Source organism: Triturus cristatus, chromosome 3_1, assembly GCF_964204655.1.
Source record: "Triturus cristatus chromosome 3_1, aTriCri1.1, whole genome shotgun sequence".
NCBI lineage: Eukaryota > Metazoa > Chordata > Amphibia > Caudata > Salamandridae > Triturus > Triturus cristatus.
The window spans coordinates 201,766,691-201,779,215 of NC_140583.1; positions in this window are offsets into that span (position 1 = coordinate 201,766,691).

Sequence of the window (12,525 nt, forward strand, 5' to 3'; positions counted from 1 at the left end):
TCGCGTGAGTTATAGTTGCCTACAGTAACTATAACGGGGGAATTTCATTGGTTTTTTATCAGTAAAATGTCCAGCTAACTATAACATGTGTGAAACCTATGGTTTTTTCAGTGAATTTGCAAGGTTTTTTAAATGCTAATTCCTAACTATAACGTGTGTGAAACCTATGGTTTTTTCAGTGAATTTGTACGTTTTTTTAAATGCTAAGTTACTTTACGCCATTTGTGGCGTGCGCGCCCACTTAACGCAGTTCGTTCCGTGCGCGCGCGGTGCGCTTCGCGCACCGTGCGCGCACAGTGAGCACGCGGTGCGCTTCGCGCACCGCATGCCCACGTTACGCTACATGGGCCATGAACGCACGATGCGCTTCGCGCACCGTGCGCACATGGAGGAAATATGATGAGCATCGCTGTGATAGGTAAAATATGTGTTAGGTTTACCTCTCGTTGAGCCATGCGCAAAAGGTGCCCTTCGGGCACCATTTGCACACGGGGTGGGGAGAATGTGGATATTTTTTATTTATTTTTTTAATTTATTACCGTACGCGTACGGTAAGCGTAATCGGCGAAATTTTCTAAAAAATTAAAATTGCCTTTTTTCCATTGGGGGATCGTTGGGGACTCCCTGGACATGGCTAGGTGCTTGGGGGCTGTCTAAACAGCCCCTTTACATGTTTTGGGGCTTTGTTTTTCAACCCCCTGTCAGAGTGGGAGAGAGAAAATGGCGGCCGCCGCTTCCTGGTTTCGACCGATTCGAATGTTTACTAAGATCTAAGGGCCAATCAGAATCGCGCTCGCGCACGTCACCGTACGCGTACGGTAAGCGCACCGTAAGCGCACCGTAAGCTGGCTCAGATATATATATTGATTTAAAGGCTATTTTCTCAGAATCTACTGAACAGATTTACACCAAACCTACAAAAGGCACTTCCTTGACCTGAGGACTACCTCTCTGCCAAATTTCAAGTAATTCTGTTCAGCCGTTCGGGCTGTAGCTGTGTCTAAAGGTCCTATGGAAAAATGCATGGGAAAAACGCGTTTTGGGACCCCCCTTTTATCTCAGCCCCCGCTTGACGAATCTCCCCGAGACTTTCAGGGTAGGAGCGGAGCATAGCGCCCCACCTATTTTGAAAAATTCGCGAGGATTCGTCAACCGGCGCCAAAGTTATTCAAAATAGAATGTTGCGGATTTCCTATGGAAACGTGGTCCTAACTATAACTATCTACTGGCGACCGCCAGTAGATAATATATTACCTACTGGCGGTCGCCAGTAGGTAGTTATAGTTAGCACCACGTTTCCATAGGAAATCCGCAACATTCTATTTTGAATAACTTTGGCGCCGGTTGACGAATCCTCGCAAATTTTTCAAAATAGGTGGGGCGCTACGCTCCGCTCCTACCCTGAAAGTCTCGGGGGGATTCGTCAAGCGGGGGCTGAGATAAAAGGGGGGTCCCAAAACGCGTTTTTCCCATGCATTTTTCCATAAGACCTTTAGACACAGCTACAGCCCGAACGGCTGAACAGAATTACTTGAAATTTGGCAGAGAGGTAGTCCTCAGGTCAAGGAAGTGCCTTTTGTAGGTTTTGTGTAAATCTGTTCAGTAGATTCTGAGAAAATAGCCTTTAAATCAATATATATATCTGAGCCAGCTTACGGTGCGCTTACGGTGCGCTTACCGTACGCGTACGGTGACGTGCGCGAGCGCGATTCTGATTGGCCCTTAGATCTTAGTAAACATTCGAATCGGTCGAAACCAGGAAGCGACGGCTGCCATTTTCTCTCTCGCACTCTGACCGGGGGTTGAAAAACAAAGCCCCAAAACATGTAAAGGGGCTGTTTAGACAGCTCCCAGGCACCTAGCCATGTCCAGGGAGTCCCCAACGATCCCCCAAGGGAAAAAAGGCAATTTTAATTTTTTTGAAAATTTCGCCGATTACGCTTACCGTACGCGTACGGTAATAAATTTAAAAAAAAATTAAAAAAAATATCCACATTCTCCCCTCCCCGTGTGCAAAAGGTGCCCTAAGGGCACCATTTGTGCATGGCTTATCTGTACTAAACCTTAAAAATATTTTACCTATCACAGCGATGCTCATCATATTTCCTCCATGTGCGCACGGTGCGCGAAGCGCATCGTGCGTTAATGGCCCATGTAGCATAACGTGGGCACGCGGTGCGCGAAGCGCACCGCGTGCTCACTGTGCGCGCACGGTGCGCGAAGAATACCGTGCGCGCACGGAACGAACTGCGTTAAGTGGGCGCGCACGCCACAAATGGCGTAAAGTAACTTAGCATTTAAAAAACCGTACAAATTCACTGAAAAAACCATAGGTTTCACACACGTTATAGTTAGGAATTAGCATTTAAAAAACATTGCAAATTCACTGAAAAAACCATAGGTTTCACACATGTTATAGTTAGCTGGACATTTTACTGATAAAAAACCAATGAAATTCCCCTGTTATAGTTACTGTAGGCAACTATAACTCACGCGACCGTAATCCTCTGCTGATGACATATGTGTCTTTATGAAAAAAAAATATTTGTAAGATATGTATAGCTAAAATTTAATGGAAGAAGACATGGGCAAATAAGTGTCTAAATACAGTATTAGCATCAGCAGAGGATTACGGTCGCGTGAGTTATAGTTGCCTACAGTAACTATAACGGGGGAATTTCATTGGTTTTTTATCAGTAAAATGTCCAGCTAACTATAACATGTGTGAAACCTATGGTTTTTTCAGTGAATTTATATATATATATATATATATATATATATATATATATTCACTGAAAAAACCATAGGTTTCACACATGTTATAGTTAGCGGAAATTTTACTGATAAAAAACCAGTGAAATTCCCCCGTTATAGTTAGTGCAGGCAACTATAACTCACGCGACCGCAATCCTCTGCTGATGCTAATACTGTATTTAGACACTTATTTGCCCATGTCTTCTTCCATACATTTTTAGCTATACATATATTACAAATATTTTTTTTTCATAAAGACACATATGTCATCAGCAGAAGATTGCGGTCGCGTGTGTTATAGTTGCCTGCACTAACTATAACGGGGGAATTTCACTGGTTTTTTATCAGTAAAATTTCCGCTAACTATAACATGTGTGAAACCTATGGTTTTTTCAGTGAATTTGCAAGGTTTTTTAAATGCTAATTCCTAACTATAACGTGTGTGAAACCTATGGTTTTTTCAGTGAATTTGTACGGTTTTTTAAATGCTAAGTTACTTTACGCCATTCGTGGCGTGCGCGCCCACTTAACGCCACCAAAAGCACAGGGGGTGGGGTCAATGTGGATAGTGGTTTTTTATTTCGATTTTATATTTTTATTATAATTTAATGCAATTTTTTTTTATTTTATTTTTTGTAAGCCTTTTTTTAATAATTTATGTTCTTTATCCTGCATTATCGAAAGGTTTTTTTTTATGCATTTTTTTCCGTGCGCGTACGGTAAGCTGACGCTACGCGCTTGTAAAATACGCGTACGGTAAGCTGACGCTACGCGCTCTGGACGTAATTAGTGCAGCGCGCCTACGTGATACGTGCGTGCCATACGCGTATACCCGGAAGCAACGTCGCGGTTACGCAGGGGCGTGTAATGCGCATGCGCGATACGTGATACGTGCGTGCCGTACGCGTACACCCGGAAGCAACGTCGCGGTTACGCAGGGGCGTGTAATGCGCATGCGCGAAAGTGACGTAAGCGCTGCGTAAGCGCACCGTAAGCGTCACGTGCGCGCACGGTAGGCCATGTGACTTACAAAGAACACTTTTTATTGGTTGAAATTACTTTCACTTCCAGAAACTTCCCACACCACACCCATTCCCCTCTTTACTGCTTGAAAGAACACTTTTCATTGGTTGATACTACTTTCAGTTCCAGATTCTTCCCACACCACACCCATTCCCCTCATTTCTGCTTGTGATTCTCTAGGAGCAGGAGCTGGATTGACATTGGGATACAATGGCAGAACAGCAGAGCTCTTCTGAGAGTGAGGCCAGCAGCACCACCATGATCCAGAGAAGGAGGAAACAAAAGACTTCTTTTGTATGGGAGTATTTCACTTTTCCAGAGGGGGAGAAAAAGGTCAATGCTCCAAAGGTCACTTGCATACTTTGTGATCGTGTTTTATCAAGAGGAAATCCAAGTAGGAAATATTCCTTTGGAAATCACTCTATGATGAGACACCTTCAGGACAAACACCCAAGGACCTTTGCTCGACATACTGGAGAAAACTCTTCAGTAAGTCACCAGAGCCCAGCCTCAGATGCTCAGCCGAGTACATCATCGGCAGCTCAGCTGAGCCCTTCCTCTGTTGTTGGAGCATCACCTTCTTCTTTTCCTTTGGACATCAACCCTCGATTTGCGAGTGTTGAAATGAGGTGTACAAAATGTGGTGGTCTTATTGTTTTTGGGGAGGTCAGTCTTCCCCTTATTAACAATAAGATAGACCAGCATGTTTGTAGACGCTCATAATACTCCCATTCTTTCTTTCCTCCATCCCTGTATGAACCCAACGGCTCTTATAAGAGCCAACCTTACCTCACAATTTTTTTTATTTTTTTTTAAGCTTCCCTTTTCGCAAAAATTTTTTTTCCGTGCGCGCACGGTACGCTTAATTTCGCAGGTCGCCGTGCGCGTACGCTACGCGCATACGGCGATTTTTCGGCGATTTTTTGCCCTTGAGGGTCCTTCTGGGACCCCCTGACCAAGGCTAGGGGGTCAGGAACTGTCGAGCCTGCCCCCTTTTCACATTATCCACCTTTTTTATTCACCCCCCTGACAGTTCGAGAGAGAAAATGGTGGCCGCCGCTTCCTGGTTTCGACCGATTCGAATGTTTACTAAGATCTAACAGCCAATCAGAATCGCGTTCGCGCACGCCACCGTACGCGTACGGTAAGCTTACGGTAAGCGCACGGTAAGCGCACCGTAAGCTTCCACAGATATATATATTGATTTAAAGGCTATTTTCTCAGGATCTACTGAACAGATTTACACCAAACCTACAAAAGGCACTTCCTTGACCTGAGGACTACCTCTCTGCCAAATTTCTAGTAATTCTGTTCAGCCGTTCGGGCTGTAGCTCGTTCTAAAGGTCCTATGGAAAAATGCATGGCAAAAACGCGTTTTGGGACCCCCCTTTTATCTCAGCCCCCGCTTGACGAATCCCCCCGAGACTTTCAGGGTAGGAGCGGAGCGTAGCGCCCCACCTATTTTGAGAAATTCGCGAGGATTCATCGACCGGCGCCAAAGTTATTCAAAATAGAATGTTGAGGTTTTCCTATGGAAAAGGGGTCCTAACTATAACTACCTACTGGCGACCGCCAGTAGGTAATATATATATATATATATTAACCAATCAAATGCAAGACATTCAATAAATTACCAAATTAATTAAATATAAAAAAGACATTTACTAAAACAAAAATTGAAAGTTATATTAAAATACATATATATATATATATATACAGATAATATAAAATTAAACAAATAAACAAATAATAATATTAGATATATTGAAACAATATTTTAAAAAGTATTGACGTCTGGGAATAATAGATATACTATTCCTACTCCAGTCTGTGCAACAGTAGGAAAAACGTTGGAATTTGGAGGGGTAAGATATACTATATCCACTCCAGTCTGAGCAACAGTAGGGTAAGCATTGGACTTCAGAGGGATTAACTTTTCTCTTCCCACTCAGTATATTCAAACAATATTAGGAACAGTATTGGAGTCTGGGAATAATAGATATACTATTCCCATTCTAAACAGGTCAACAGTTGGGAAAGTATAGGACTTAAGAGGGGTAACATTTTCTATTCCCACTCCAGTCTGTGAAACAGTAGAGAAAGCGTTGGACTTCAAAGGGGTTAAACTTACTATGCCCACTCCAGTCTTTGCAACAGTAGGGAACGTGTTGTACTCTGGAGGGGTAACATTTATTATTACTTCTCCAATCAGTGCAATAGTAGGGAAAGCATTGGACTTCGGAGGGGTCAAATTTACATATCATATATGAAACATAACCCTATGAAATTATAACAAATATAAAACTTTTAATATGAACTTTAATATTTAACCACAAATAAATATGTATATATATAACCTAAATAAAAAGATCTGGTGAAAGAACAGTTCGGTGGTGGTCGTTACACTTGCAGATTTGGGAATGTATATGTCGGCGCGCTCCGCCGACACCGAACGACCTGCCTGCCTTGGGCGAGGGGAGACAGAAGGAGCAATCTGGAAAATAATACATATATATATTGGGAACACAGGCAGAGGACGGGGCGCAGTGGGAAATCGTCGTACGCGCTCAAACAAAAACTATTAATGGATACCGAAACGGTAAATAGAACAGTGGTGAATTTGTCTAAAAGATCTATGACCGATACAGAAAAACGAACTTTGTGCCTAGGACTTTCTTTTTGCCCCTCTTCCCCCTTTAAATACACAGATACGAGAATTGATCTTTTCAAGTATGTCAGAAAACTTAAACTTAAGAAGTGGCATGCTTTAAAAAGACTGGGTTACCAACAACCCTCCAAAAAGACCAATACTACACCTGACACGAATTTAATGATCAGTGATGTAGACACATTGATTACTCTAGCTGAACTAGCCCAAGAAAATAATGACGTTGAGACCACTCAGACGCTCGAAGATATGGAAGTAACACATGCAGCAGCAGCTATGACCCCCTTTAGGGCCCAATCTACCTTCTTACCCATTTTGCCACACGATAACATTGACTCTTTTCAGGACTGTACCATCAAATCTCTTATAGAGCTGAGACTCAATACTTCTAAACGTACTTTTGACACTAAAAACAAAAATAATCTATCTTTCTCCCAGAGACAAGCACTTAAAAAATTGGCTGATGATACTAGCATTGTGATCCGCCCGGCAGACAAAGGGGGGAACGTGGTGATACTGGACAGGGAGGATTATGTCAACGAAGCAATGAGGCAATTAAGTGATGATGCTTTCTATATACCGATTACCATCAATGTATATAATCAAAGCATCACTGACATTTGGGACAAACTCAGTGTATGGCGAGACAAAGGTCTCATTGAATGGGAAGAATTTTGTTATTTAAAAAAAGACCATCCTAAGTTGCCTATTCTATACCTCTTACCTAAATTGCATAAATGTAAGACCAAACCCCCAGGACGCCCCATTGTGTCTTCTATCGGATGTGTCACGGAACACATCTCCAAGTACATTGACCACTTTCTGAGAGAATTTGTCATCCTTCTCCCAAGTTACCTTAGAGATACTAAAGATTTTCTGGCCAAGATAGAAAATCTAGAATGGAAATCTGATTATCTGTTCATGGTACTTGATGTAAAATCTCTGTACACGATCATTGACCATACCCAAGGGCTCGAGGCATGTGAACATTTTCTGAAATCTAGACCTCTTAAATATCGTGAGCATAGCCGGATGGTAATGGAAATGACAGACTTCTGCCTCAAGAACAACATTTTTTCTTTTAATGGCGCCCTCTACAGGCAGACAAAGGGTACTGCGATGGGTTCTTGCTTTGCTCCCAGTTTCGCCAATTTGTTTATGGGATACTGGGAGCAAGAGATCTCTGCTAGTACCACTCTGCAGAAAGACTTCCAACAAGTCATCTTATGGCTACGCTATATAGATGATTTGTTTATCATCTGGAGCGGAAGCCAGGAAGAAGCAGAATCCTTTTTGACTAAACTTAACATCAACCAGTATAACATCTCCCTATCAGGTACCATACATGCCAACTATGCAGAATACCTTGATGTTCGCTTGGAAATCAAGGGGGACAAATTATGTACCTCTTTGTTCCGCAAGGAAACAGCAGGTAACAGCATCCTGCATGCCCTCAGCAGCCACCCAGAGGCTCTCAAATGGAGCATCCCCTTTGGGGAGCTGCTGAGGGCAAAAAGGAATTGTAACAACCTTGAATCCTACACTGTAGAAGAGGACAATATTGTTAAAAGATTTTTGAGCAGGGGATACCCGAGCTGGGTTCTCAAAAAAGCTCGTGAACGAGTTAACACAGTACAGCGCATTGACACCCTCAAAGATAAACCCTCTATTGAGGAGAGCAATGATACGTCAGGTACACGGATGATTTTAACCTACAATTCTGAGGTACAAAAAATCAGACACATACTGACGAAACATTGGAGTATTCTGAAGTCTGACAACATTCTGGGTAGTACTTTACCTGACCGCCCTAACATCACTTACAGAAGAGACAAAAACATCCGTGATATGGTAGTCAGACACGACATAACCCAGTACCCTACCAATGAAGGACATGGTTTGTTAGGTTTTTACCCGTGTGGGCATTGCAAGGCGTGCCGACACAGTAAATTCATGAGTACTGTAGAGTACAATGGGATCAGTAAAAAACTAACCCAATTTCTAACATGCAGTTCCAATTTTGTAGTATATGTAATTGTGTGTACGTGCAAATTATGGTATATAGGGAGCACCATTTGTCCAGCTAAGAAGAGGATACTAGAACATATCAGAGCTATCTCCCACAATGATCCTAAATACCCGGTTGCACGCCATTTCAATGAACGTCATTTTGCTAATGTTGCAGATTTAAGCTACATGATTTTGGAACAAATCCCCAGGCATCCTCGAGGGGGTGACAGGGTATTGACTCTGAGGCAACGGGAATCAAGATATATTATCGAATTCCTGACCAAGAGTCCGAGGGGATTGAACTTGGATGAGGAACTGTCAATACATCTAAAGACATGATTCAATTCCCTTGCTCTGCTACTGACTTGTGCTCCACTAGTACTCAGAACTACAGATTCTAGTGTTTAATGTAACTGAATTTATTTGAAGCTGCCCTATCATACTCTAACTTTGATACTTGTTTTTCCTCCCTTTAGGCTGATGTTTATCATACACATCAAATTCTAATGTGAATTTTTTGTATTGTTTTTATACAGGAGTGAAGGAAGGAGCCCCTTCTTTGGCACACACCGACACGGGCATCCTACCCTTTCCCCCGTTCCTGTTTCCACCGTCACAACTCTGCACACTGGTATTTGGTACTCTTCTTAGTGATATTCATGGATAAGTCAAGATGGATTTGAGATTTAGGTTGACTTTGAATGTCCTTCCTTCTCGTGTGGTTTGAGAACAGCACTGTGCATGTAGTTAATCAATACCACTAATGGGGAAACTTTAAGAATTAGACACGAATTTTCGGTTGTTTGTTTCCTTTTTCTTTTGGAGGTATTCACACTCTTTATGAATGCGTGTTGTATTGGTTGAACACTGAGCTACCACAGCATCACGCAGCGGATGTGTTTTGATTTTACTGATATCTCAACATGAACACGTTTTAGACCTTTTGCAATTATCAATTCCAAATTCATTGGCCCTATGGCTGTTATCGTTATTGCACTTGCAAATGATTAACCAAGGGTTGCTTTATGACCTCCTAAGATGGGGAGTATGCCGGCATGTCAACCCAGATGAACCTTTATCGACATACTATATTGGAGGTAACTGCCCACATAGCAGATGAGCTTATTTGCAGTTTTGTTGATCTTGCCTATTTTAGCAATTCTAACTGTTATGTAATGAACATCATGGTGACCATACTCGAGAGCGAGTCGAGACATTCACTGATGTAGATATTTGTGACTATTACGTTTTTTCAGTGTGTGTCTGCTATTTGTTTAACTCCTTACTGTGCAATTAATGACAATGGGTTACTATTTGTGTATATTACTGATGTACGCTTTACCACTCCAATATGGCGACCGCACTTGTCAATGTTCAGTCTTTCCTTGATTTCCATGATACCGCTTTTCACTCGCAAACTTTATTTAATCCCAAGTGGTGGCATCTTTTGTTACACGTGATCAAGGCTTCTGCCGAAACGCGTTGTGTAATAAACACTCTGACCTGAACTACGTTGTTGCTGTGCCTTTACTACTGAGAGCATACGAACATTGTTTGCAGTTTCTTGTGGAATATTGGAATCACCGGTGCGCTTCGCCGGCATGTATGCCACCCTCCATGGGTCCCTACACCCCAGAAGAAGCAGAGTCTAATTTTGGTATATATATATATATATATATATATATATATATATATATATATATATATATATATATATATATATATATATATATACACACACACACAAGTAAATCATTAAACATTAACATGATTAGTAAACATTTTGATTATTAATTTTGAATGTCATTTTTTTTAAATGTATTTGATACTTAATTAACTTACCACACTATACACCCACAAACCTACTAGCCAACACATAAAATTAAACTAAATTAAATAAATTTAGCACAATTAACATAACAATCAATTAATACTGTAATAATTAAATATTAGTTAATTAATTAATAATTAACTTCCCACCCTATTCTCCTACAAACCCAGCTGCCTGCGCCTAATATATAACTTAGCAAATACAATTAGTACACAATTCACATAATTAATAATCAATTAAATATTTAATAATGAATTGTTCATGAATTGTTAATTATTTATTACTTAATTAACTTCCCACCCAATATACCAACACACCCAGCAGCCTATACATAACATATAACTTGAAAAATAGGAATATTACACAACTAACATAATAAATAATCAATTAAATAATTAATAATAAATTAATAATTAATTGTTAATCAACTATACTTAATTAACTTCCCACCCTACACCCCTACAAACCTAGCAACCTGCTACCACAATGTAAATTATTATCAGCAATTAAATTACAAGCACACGACTATTTTACGAGGGGCAAGATGGCGTCCGTGAGGGCGGACGCGTAAGCTGGTCATTCGCTGGGCCCGCAACTCTATCTCAGGAGGAAATGCTGAAGAATCTTTAAAGTAAACGGTGCAACTGGATCGAAAAAGGACGCTTAGACGGATTGGGGGAAAAAAACGATGTACGGAGCCACTCTGTGAAAACTCCGTGAGCTCTATTTGGAAAACGCGCTGGCTGCTCACCTTTGATGGACGGCGGGAGATGTTGATTATGCTGGTGGCGGCCGCAGTGAAGCGTCGCGGTCTCTCCCGTAGCCGCTGGTTGGCTCTACTGATTGGATCTCTGTTTTGGACTGCAGGCTGGTGCCTATACGGTGGCTCGAGAGGCTCAAGGGAGACAAAACTTTGTTGGGCAATGCCTCCCAAAGGTGCCCGTGGAAGACATCACCAGTAGGAAGAGGGGGTACGTGAGGGGATCGGGGGAGCCGGAGAAAAGACCCCAGGTAACCCCGATAGAATAATAAAAGGGAACGCAAATATTAATAGAGCCAAAATTGATGATTTATCTAAAAAAACTATTCCGGGACTGTTCTTAACTGGTAAGGCTGCTAGGAAGAAGGGTAAATATGAGGCCCCCAGATCGCTTGAGGGGGCAGATGGAGAAAATGAGTTGTGTGGGGGGGAGGAATCAGTAATTAATGCTGCATTAACCTTGGAGGAAAATAGAACTCCCATGTCTGAGTCTGTAGTGTTTCTGCTATCAAGTCTTCCCAATCCTGTTGGACCCTCGAACAAACAGATATGTAAGGACTCACAACAATTGGTAGGGGTAGCTGCATCGTTAAGTGCAACGATAGCCATACCAAGTGTGTCAGTGGTGGGCTGGACCGAGGAGGTGGAAAGTGGCACGAATGTGAATATGGATACCCCTAATACCTCTAAATCAAGCGCAGTGCATTTGGGCGCTGTAAACTATGTTTACAAAAATGGCGGCACTCATGACGGGGAACAAGTTTTAATACATGACGCTGAATCTGGAGACTTTTTTTCATTATCAGATCACTCCACCTCATCGTGTGAGGACTTAGCTGTGATATTTTCTACACAGGTGAATGGGGTTGGTGGCAGTGACAATAGTAGTGCGTACCTGGAAGAATCTGGCAAGTTTTTGGAAGGTAGTCCCCATACAGTACGCAAAAGGCTGGATCACAAGACCTGCAGTACAGAGCTTGGGAATGATCAACTTGATCTACAAGTTGATATAGAGCAACCAGCTGAAGATATTTCTCTGGCGCTGATCTATCAATCGGTAATGTCACATCGTGAAGAAACCAGAGTTGAGAGCCAGAGAGTACAGAATCTTTGCCGGAAGTTGCAGAATTCAATGCTCGGAGTTTTCCACCAGATTCAGCGAGGCAGAAGCACGTATCTCAAATCTGAAGGATGAACTTGCGACACAGAAAGCTTTGACCGAATCCCTCTGCAGCATGAAAGACGACACTCAGTGGAAGTTAGCGGACTTAGAGAATCGCGCACGAAGATTAAATCTGAGAGTATTGCAGATTCCTGAAGGGCGGGAAGGGCAGGACTCCCGTAAATTTATTGTTGCTCTGTTTACAGATGCCTTTCCTGAGCTCACCAGATGGGACTGGAATAGAGAGATCGAGCGGGCGCATCGATTTCCATTTAATATTCGTTTGAATCAAGGCCAAGCAAATAATAAGCCCAGAG